The sequence below is a fragment of the Cupressus sempervirens genome, chromosome 5, assembly GCF_028749045.1.
Source record: "Cupressus sempervirens isolate cs-2001-9-10 chromosome 5, ASM2874904v1, whole genome shotgun sequence".
Classification (NCBI taxonomy): domain Eukaryota; kingdom Viridiplantae; phylum Streptophyta; class Pinopsida; order Cupressales; family Cupressaceae; genus Cupressus; species Cupressus sempervirens.
The window spans coordinates 289,304,763-289,315,608 of NC_143122.1; the positions used below are offsets into that span (position 1 = coordinate 289,304,763).

At 31.2% G+C, this 10,846-nt stretch overlaps 1 pseudogene; it reads right to left on the reverse strand.

The window, feature by feature from the left end:
- Positions 1-2,437: 2,437 nt before the first annotated feature.
- Positions 2,438-8,188, reverse strand: LOC149555708 (aldehyde dehydrogenase family 3 member F1-like; annotated as a pseudogene).
- Between the last annotated feature and the right edge of the window lie 2,658 nt (positions 8,189-10,846).

Below are 10,846 nucleotides of genomic sequence, written 5' to 3' on the forward strand. Positions count from 1 at the left end.
CCTACTACAATCTTAGAGCGAGAAATGATTAATGAGGGAGATGGTCCACTAGAGGAAGAAACTCTAGAAGTAGCAATACATCTTCCAAGTGATGAAGCTATAGTTCCTGAGGTTACAATAGATAGTCTAGGAGGTGAAGAAGAGATTGACTTTCGAGTGGTCTAAAGGAAAGAACAATTGGTAATTTCGGGGGACCAAAGTATACCCATTTTTTGAAATGGTTGAGGCAACGAATTCAATTGCATCAACAAAGGGAGGTTGATCTAGCAATTGAATTACAAGAAATTTTTGACCTATCAAACCGATCAGAAGAACAAGGGAAAGAAAAAAGATATATTGAATTCATCAGAGGAGAATCAGGATCCAGAATCTTGCAGATTGCGACTCCCATAGTTCACAAAGGGAAAATCCAAATATCTCTAGATGAATATCATGTTATAGAAGTAAATCTTGGTCGGGCCTCCCGAGAGAAAATATTGGAAGAATTTGATGACTCCACATAGGCTTTGAAGGATAGGTTGAAGAAAGTAGAAGAAGGGTATGAAAAGTAGAAAAGAAAAATTCGGGCCTTATGTCAGTACATCAATAACTTGCCTCATCCAATAAGAGAGGAAGGTCCATCATTTGTCCCTCCAACCTGTGTTTCTAGTGAAGTGGTAGGTGATATTGACAGAATCAAGCGGATTGCTCAAGGTGCGAAGATTTGGATCGAAAGAATTCAGGAGGTAGCTTTCAAACATGTAGAAGAATTAGTGCAAGCGCACAATAGGGCATTGGCTGCAATCTCTAGGATCCAGTGCATGGAGGAATCATGGGTGGATGAGCATATTTACCAAGAAGAGGTGATTACCGACATTCAGAGTCTGATGGATACCCCAAAGCAAGAATTGATTGATGGTTGTGTTATCAGCGAGGGGGATGTCTATAATTTTATTCGATGGTATAGTGCAGTGATCATGGCTAAGGAAATGTTTGAGAGCTTTACCTAGGAATCCAATCGAATGGAAAAAGATTGTTGATAACATCAAGCAAGGAATATCAAATGTAGTTGCATCCTTGTTATCACAAAGATTGGGGGAAGAAGAAATGACAACTGATAATTTGAAAGTCAAGTTAGAGGAATTCTTTTAGCTAAATGTATATGGAAGAGATGATTTTGAGAACTTCTCCATCTTCTCAAATACAATGCACGCTACTAAGGACTTACTACTAGATTGGGATGAAAGCTTGGGAAAAGAAAAAAGAGCAATTACAGTTCTAGAATTCAATTAAGAATTTGCACCAAGCATTATTACAGAGGAGTTGGAAATAGTCTTAGATCAATTTCAATCTTTCAGGCGAAGAAATGAAGGATAGATGCATTCAATGCATAGTGGGTGTGCATAGGGATAATTTATTACACCCCACTCCTTAAATGAGCATGCATAGTGGGCATTTATTACTCACTATAGTAGTGGATTCCTTGTGGCATTAATGTAGATTCCTTTCCATTGCCTTAACCTTAATTAGGGCTGATGTGGCATGATCTTTACCATTGGTTATTGTGATCATCCAGGCCACCCGTTGTAATCGAGGACCTATATGAAGGCCTCATTTCTCATTTGTAAGGGGAGATTTTTATGAGATTGTTGCTATGAGCTACTGAGATAATAAAATTTTCATTGGAGTTTGGTGAATACTTGACATTTCTTAGTGCTTGCTTGTTCTCCTAAATTTCTTCAAGTAGATTAAGTTTAGCATAGTCAATGTGTGGTGATTACAATGGAAAATATGATGGTGTATTGATGAATTCCTTTGGTTCATACTTTTGACGTTTTAGTGATTCTAATTTGTTGTGTAAAGTTAGCCTGAACCCCTTTCATGCATATGCTCAACTTCTATCATTTGTATACATTGTTCTTTATGATGGTGTATGTGATGATATGAAAATCTTTGGCATAACCCTTGAAGATTGCATTGGTTCATGCTTAGTTGTAGTATAACTTGGCAAAGCGAAATTTAGTAAATTGAGGAATTTGTCCACTAGAATACTATTTGTTGTTATCACTACCCTTAGAATTAGAATAGAAATCCTGAACCCCATCCTATTGAATTTCTGCATATTTTGTGAAAACTCCAAAAAAAAAAGCGCTTCATTGCAAAACCTTAAGATAGCTCCCACATCTAGTATGACTTGAAATGAATATGAATTAACACGTAAGGCCACTTGTGATCATCAGCAAATCACATCAACCACCGATCTTATCCACAGTCAAGCCCTAACATTAAAGGAACCTTGAAGTCATTGTATGATCTTCTAGCAATCTTAGCATACACAAGACTTTATTCAAGAGAGGATAAGATATTTCGGTATTTTGTTCTACTGTTTGGTGAGTCATAAAACACGCATCAACAATATCATTAGCATATTTATAAAATGTCTCAAAAGGCAATGAGCTCACTTTTTAAGGCCCAAGAAAACCAATGTTGTTCTCAAATAGTCGAAGTTCATAGCATATTTGATTAGCTTAAACTTGAAATCATTCCATGGAGGTTATTTGAAGGGCACATCTGGAAAGATGCCTCTATACATCACTGCCTTTTGCTGACTGAATGTGTCAAATGAGTACTTTCCATGATACTTTCCTATTCCACTTTCTCCCACCCCTCCAAATGGCAAGCCATCAAGATCAAACTGCAATTTTAATCACTTGTTAATGAAATGAAATTACTTACTTCTAATGCCAAAATTAATGTTTCTTTTAGAAGAAGAGAGGAAAAACAAAAATGATTCTTGTTTCCGAGTTAGATTAGGTGTGTTAATGTTCAGATTATATTTTATGATTCATTTTTCAGATTACACTTTGTGATTTATTAGATTGTATGTTTCTTTATATCAAAATTTCAAATAACAGAACCTGAATTAAAAATAATAATCACCATTATAGATTTTGAATTAAAACTAATATTCTTAGAAAAATATTGTTTACCTGAACAGCAGTGTCATTGAATATCAAGCTACCTGAGGATGTCTCATTCACTAGTCTTTTTCTGAGTTTTTTGTTGTTTGTGAAGAGATAGATGGCCAGTGGCTTTGGCCTTCAATTGATGAAATCTATGGAGTCTTCAATTCTTTTCAACTGCCAATCAAGTCATTAAAATTAAAATGACTTGGAAATGATTAAAAGCAACCAGCTTTCGTGCTATTTGTTATATAAGGTTCTGATTATTCAAACTGTCTAAAAACTCAGAGACCAAAAAAAAATGTTTAACAAGAAATATTGGTCATATATTTTTAGTCATAAGATCCGATGTTAATGATCCATGCTTAAGTTTTAAATATCTGTAATCAATCAAATAGTCTATCTATGCTGCAGAGATTTTTTTCAACAGTCAACTTCAGAAATATTCATACATAATGATTAATACTATTTTTTAGTTATTTTTAAAAACGGCTGAATGTTTCAAGTAATTAAAAGTAAACTGAGATTTGGATTATTAATAACTGAAAGCAGTCGTCCTAGATAACAATTTCTTTAACAAAAAAGACACGATTCCAATCAGATGAGGTATAGAAGGATATACTACGCCTGGAATTTCAGAGTTGCCTTTTCCCTTGTATGAAAATTCCGCGAAATTAATTGATAAATGTAAGCAAATAATATCTACATGTTTTGCCAAATTTAGATCTCTGAAAATAGGAATGCAGGTTCATCATTAGGCGATAGTTATGATTTATAATTCTTTTTATTTTTTATCTTTAAATTTTAAAGTACATTCCTTATACATGCACTTTCTAGAGCGTTGCTGTTTTTCTTAAGTAGAACTCTATAATTGGGCTAAGGTTGTTCACTCTAAAACACTGTAGTGGACTAGAAAAGTAATTCTTTGTGATATTCTCTCATGAAGGTTTTGGTTAAGTTCCATTTGGTTGTTGGAATAGAAATAGGAAATTTGGAATACGTTTTCTATTTTCCATTTGGATCATCAATTGATCAATTGGAATAGGGAATAAGAATACATATTCCTATTTTGCCTCTAAAATGAGCTTATACCCATTCCAAAAAATAGCTGTTATTGGAATAGCCATTCGTATTCTCCATTCCTATGCCTACAACCAAACGGGGAATATGTAAGAGAAAAATAGATCTTCTCTACTATTATTGTCAATTATATAAATATAATTTTGTATGGTTTTAATTCAAAGCTATTGGGAACTCTTTAGGGAGTGTGGATATGAACTCTCAAAATATTTTTCACTTTAAGTATACTGATATTTTGGTTAAGTAGATGTTAAGATGGCTCTTTCAATAGAAGTATCCTTTCAACTAGGTAGGAGAGACAATTCAAAAGTCGTCCAAGCTAACTTTGTACACTTAGAACTTCTAATCCCTATATTGAAATTTGTGGATTTTTTCAATGAACCTGCTAACCTTAGGGCTTTTCAGCATTTACAGAGCTCTCTATAGAACTCAATTTAAAAGACCAAAAAAATAGTACTTTTTGTACAGATGGACCAATTAGCAACTCGGAAAGCTATTGATTGACTATTAGTACATGTGTGATTGGCTATTAGTACATGTAATTAGAAGGATCTATAACAGACTCAATAAACATAGTGGTTTCACTCCATTGCAATTGATCTATTGTAATTTTATCTAATAATCTTACAATTTTTAATTTTATAATTATCTCATTATCTATACTACCTACGTAATCTTATTTTATTTATATAAAAAGAGTCACGTACTGTAAAATCATAATTTATTCTTAATTAAACAAAAGTATATTCAAAAATTATCTCATCTTATAATTTAATTTAATTTAACAAAAAAAACCATACTGTAATGACAGGAAGCAGAGGCCCGAAAATTTCTTCATTCATCAAGTCCGACGTCAACGGCGGATTGAGCAGAATTGTTGGCTGCACATACCTGAAAAAATAAATGCAAAATGCAGAGATTATGCAAAAATTAATTCACCCCCAAATAGGATTCTCAAGTAGCTTAGAAAACTTAAGGTTTGATGATCTCACAATTTGTTCTCATCGTGTGAACCACCATAGACTATAGTATTAGCAATAGAAGGATCTTGCAGGTACTTTAAAAGCCTCAAAAAATGGTTTTTATTGACAATTCTGGAAAGATCGCTGCTTTTGCTGGGGTCCTCTCCATAAAACTTTTCAATCGTCTTCTTTAGGGAGCCGACCTGTTTTCGAGACATTTAATGTGAGTTGGCCAAAGTGTGAATGCAGAAGAACAGGCAGAGAAGGCTCTGGTCCCTACCAGCGTATCAGCAAACTTTTCTTCAACAAGAATGTAATCAGACGAGCAACATGCTTGTCCATTGCTTAACATCCATTTGCCAAAGGCTATTCGCCTTGCTGTTACCTGCATCAATTTCTATTACTTCACAGCTAAATTGCACTTATCAACTACTTTTGATGTTTTTCTAAATAATTACCAACAAATCGTTCTTGCTATGCATGCAATCGACTACTGTGGGGCATTTTCCACCTAATTCCAGGGTAACTGGGGTAAGATGTTTTGCAGCAATTCATCCAATGCGTTGGCTACCTGCAAATTTTACCATGTATTTTGTAAGTTTTCACAGTAGTAGAGTCTATAATACAATAGTAATTTGTAAATTTTTTATGTAAAAGCTTTTGAGTTTAAGCCTACAATATAATAAATCTAGATTTTGACCAATTACCTATTAAAAAAACTTCAATTGAAATGTTTACTGTGTATACCTGATTCCATTGCTTCTCAAAATACTTTGTTCAACAAATATACCCAATTTCAGATCAGTCTTTAGGGAAAGAAGAGATCAGTTTGAGGAGCAATTAAATATGTTCAAATCTTCGGTGATCCATATGATCTTTAATTCAACATGTGATATCATAGCCATATTAGAAGTTGGCTTAAAGTGGGGTGTTAGAAAGCAAGTCAAACTTAGATTGATATTAGTTCATTTAGAATTCAAATTCGTGCCTCAATTTGGACACGGTCTGTGTTTTTATTCAAGGATCTGCATAAATTCTGAGGATCTAACGTGGGTCCAATTTCATTAAAAATGATCTCTTTAATGTAGTAATTCAATGTGAATGTGTCACTTTCTTTATTATCATGAAAATAGATCAATGATCAAGTATGCGAGATTCATAATAGAATTATAGATTCATACTATGAAATGATTTAATTGTAGAATTATGTATATCTCTCTCTTTTTTTCATATATATACACACGAATCCTAACAAAATATAATAGAAATAAATCAAAAATCTATAGATTGAATTCATGTACCCCTATCCAAACACATCCAAATAATAATTTAGTTAATTTCTCATCCAATTGAAAAATTATGAAATGTGATTTAAAAAGATTTTTAAAAAGGCTATTTCTCAAAATACCATTTTAAATCATAGACTGGCTAAAAAGGAAGCCAGTTGACAAAGCACCTCAACAATAAATGAAAAATTCTAGATTTAAATCCTCATTGAATATATGAATTGTAGCTCAAGGAATTGACCTAATCTAGGAATCTTTAATTTTTCATCCAATTAACAGATTATGATATTTGATAGAATCCAGATTTTCAAGAGGCTCTTCAACTAAACATTGAATTTTCAAGGGATAAATTCTAAACTGCATCAAATGAACCTAAGATGACTTATATGCATCTAGGTTCACATCAGCTATGCATAATCAGTCAACATAAAAGTTGGGTATTAAAAGATCTAATATCAAAAGTCATATAGAATCTAGAACATAAGTTGGGTGTGGCCAGATTCTTAATCAGTCAACATAAAAGTTGGGTATTAAAAGATCTAATATCAAAAGTCATATAGAATCTAGAATATAAGTTGGGTGTGGCCAGATTCATATGTATGCATACATATGAAATGGGTATAAGTGGTGATATGTTCTAAATTTGGTTAAACAGGAACTATTGGCAGATAGAACATCGCTGGTCAGATTCAAACAGAGCGTCGAATTAGGAACAAGTAACAGTAAAAACAAGAAGAATTCCACAATTCATGTGAAACTATTAAATTTTATGTTTCTTAATTCGATTGCATGATTATTTTTTCATTAAAGTTTCAGGTCATATTCTGTGATCCATCAATCATCGTGATAAGAGAAAATAATCATAGCATGTGATCAAAAACGTTGATGCAAAAATAATCACACATTCGAATCCACATACATAAAATTTGATAGATCAAATAACAGGTTAGTAAACTCACCAGTGAAAAATATCTTGTCCCATTTGAGCTCCAACAATTTAGTGCTCTCTTCAGGGCCACCTTGAACAACTCTAACCATACTATTATCCAAGTATTTGGGAATAAGATATGCAAGGAGATCTGATGTCGCAGCAGCAATTTCCGAGGGCTTCAAAACCACAGCATTCCCAGCTGCAATGGCCCCTACAAGTGGCTCTAAAGCCAACTCTACATTACATGAAACAAATCAGACATAAATAGAGATCCACCATTAATTCTGGGTCAATACTGGCTGAGCTAAATCAGGACTTACTGAAGGGAAAATTCCATGTAGAGAATATTAAAACCACCCCAAGGGGCTCTGAAGTCACTGAGGCTGAACTATAGAAACCTACAAGCGGTATAGAAACCTGCCACATAAAATCAACCAAAATCAGTAACAAATAGTAAGAGTCTACATGAGAACCGTAATTTGTGAGCTTCTAATGTAGGAGTTCTTAAATTTAAGTCTACTAAAACTTAACACATACAAATAATTAATTACAACAAATAACAATAACTACTAATCTAGACTTCAGCCTATTACCAATTGGAAAAACTTCATCCACTTATGCAAGTACTTAAGAACATATCTTACTGCGTTTATTGCCAGACCAACCTGAGCCGAAATAAAATTATTAAATTATGAACATCATTAACATCTCGCCATTGATTTTTCCGCTATAAAGAAATTTCTAATAAGAGTCAATAAAACCTATCCATATGAATACATGAAAACTAAGATTAGAACGTAACCTCATCTCTGTATGCCTCTGTTTGACACTTCCCAAATCAATATGAAGTGCATGCAATATTTCTTCCTCATTTTCAATAACTAACTTGAGAATAGCTTCAAGTTGTTTTTCCCTCCAATTCATGGACAAAGTCTTTCCGCTATTGAAACTGGATTTCATTTCTTCCGAAATGTTTTCCAAATCCATGAGTGATGGGCAGGGGAAACCAGGTGAATTCTGTCAATAACTGAATTGAAGATTCAAAAAAGTTGCTCCACTTTTAAGGAGGAGACCAGGAACAGGGAGTGACCGGTCTACTAAATATGTTTGGTGAAGCAAACACATTTTTTCGAAATTCTCGTTGGTTCTATATATTAATCAGATGAACATCCAAGCAAAAATGTACCATTGGGGACACTTCATTCTTTTCCAGCTTTTTGAACTTTCATTGTATATTGTGATCCTAAATATTAATAGTAAAATCCATGAATTCACTGCCATGAATTGTAGAAATCTGATGTCATTTATGTTACATTTTAATTTAGGATCTAGCCACCGCCTTCTGTAGGAGGATTATAAGTAGACCCTCATAAATTCTAAAGTGGACAGATTAGCAGTCCTTCTAATTATTTTCCATTCTAATTGGTTATGTACATAAATGTCATAAATAGTTATTAGTTCCTGTCTTTTTCTCTTTTTTCATTGGTCAATGTAAAAAATCATTTCCTTTTTACATATTTCAATATATCATATCAAAGGACAAATCATTAAATTTTTATTTTCCACCTGCTAAAATTATGATAAAGACAGTACAATTAGATCTTAAATCAGTGGCAACGGCTACCCACGCAGCCGATTCGACTGCCTGGGTATCCCTCCATCTTCATGCCTCCTCATGCCCATGCCATTCTCCTCCTGCGGTCATACTCATGCCTAAGCCTGACAGAGGGAAGTACGTCAGACATGCGCAGAGTGCAAAGCATTGAAGTGACAAATTTATAATGTTTTTTCCTGAGTTGCTATAAACATTTTTTTGTGCACATAATTTAATATTTTCTTTTATTTGTTTATTTAAATTTGTAATTTTTCTATGTATATTTTTTTTAAGTTTTATATTTTTTCTTTATGTTAAATTTGAATTGCAAATGTAATATAACTTTGGTTATCAAATTGTAAGTCAAATAATTTTAAAACATAAAAATGTTTTTATAAAATAATATATGAAAGTTAAAATATAAAATTATACTTTTTACATATTAAAATCAAATAAATTTATATAATATATATGTGAGTTTATTTATCTACTTTTTACATATTTTTAGATGTTTATATTTTATTTAGACTTTACATTTTGTTTTAAAGGTAATGTATATTATAAGCAATTATATAATTTAATTGACTTCTAATATAATTTTGAGAAATCATTTAATTGATGGCATAGTGAAATTATTTCATATCGAGGATATAATTGTATTTATTTTCATGAATAATATTTTATTTTATTTTTTATTTTAAGAACATTATATATTTCTATTTTTAATCTATTTGTTCATTCATGAACAAATAAAATTATATAAGCAATTTATTAATATATTATCCATCTATTTCAAATGATACTAAAATATAATTACATTCAAATTACTATAATAAAAATAATTTTAAATTTTTAAAATTGATTTAGAGTCATTTTTAATCTAATATCGTAAAACATAACACATAATAATATAATTTTGTATGACTATTTTTTAACATTCATTAAATAAAATAATAATATTTATATTCTTAAATAATGGATATATATTTAAATAATTATATATTTATCAATCATATATACCCATTCAAATATTGATCATGAATACGATTTTATCAATTTTCTTTTCTAATTATTTGAAAAATATGTCTCTATATTTATTATAATAAAGAGGTAATTATTATACAGTGCTCAAAATAATGTTAAAGCAAATGTTTCTTCTCCCATTTGGAATAGTGTCTGAATAAGAGATAATATGCTTACAAAGCATGAGAATAGTGAATAATTATTGCTAATTAGATTGAAAATTTTAATAGCAAAATTTAAATTTTAAATCATGCTCTGACTTGTCAAAGTGTTACTCTAAGTCCTAGAGAAGTCTTTCCGGCACCATAACTCCAATATCTGCTCGCATGAAGGGAAGAATAAAATAAGTTTAATTTAAAATTCATGTATTTAAAAGAATTATTAAATTTTCATATAAAACATTATGGATAGATCGCCTTCATGATATGAAATGTTAAAATAAATCCAAAGGCAAATAACTAAAAATGATATAATAGCTTATCAACAAAAAATAACGATGCATTATTTGAAAAAGTAGTTTATTATATTTCTTAATTTAAAATTTACCAAATAATTTTCTATAACAATTTAATAAAATAAAAATCTAATCTAAATTTAAAAAGTTGAATACAAACACTTGTTAAATAAAAAAAGAAATCTTATGACTTTACCTATATTCCCACATGATTTGATTTTGACAATAATAAAACATAAAAACATCAAATACACATAGACAGTGACAGGCGTTGGAAAAGGGGTCATCAGAAAAGTACGACAACGCATGGTAGTATGGATAGTTGATGGTATGATGGGGGGCATGCCGATAATGGGGAGGGAGGCATCCAGGTAGATAAATAAACTCACATATATATTATATAAATTTATTTGATTTTAATATGTAAAAAATATAATTTCATATTTTAACTTCGATATATTATTTTATAAAAACATTTTTATGTTTTAAAATTATCTTATTTACAATTTGATAAAGTAGCCAAAGTTATATTACATTTGCAATTCATAGAATTTAACATAAAGAAAAATATATA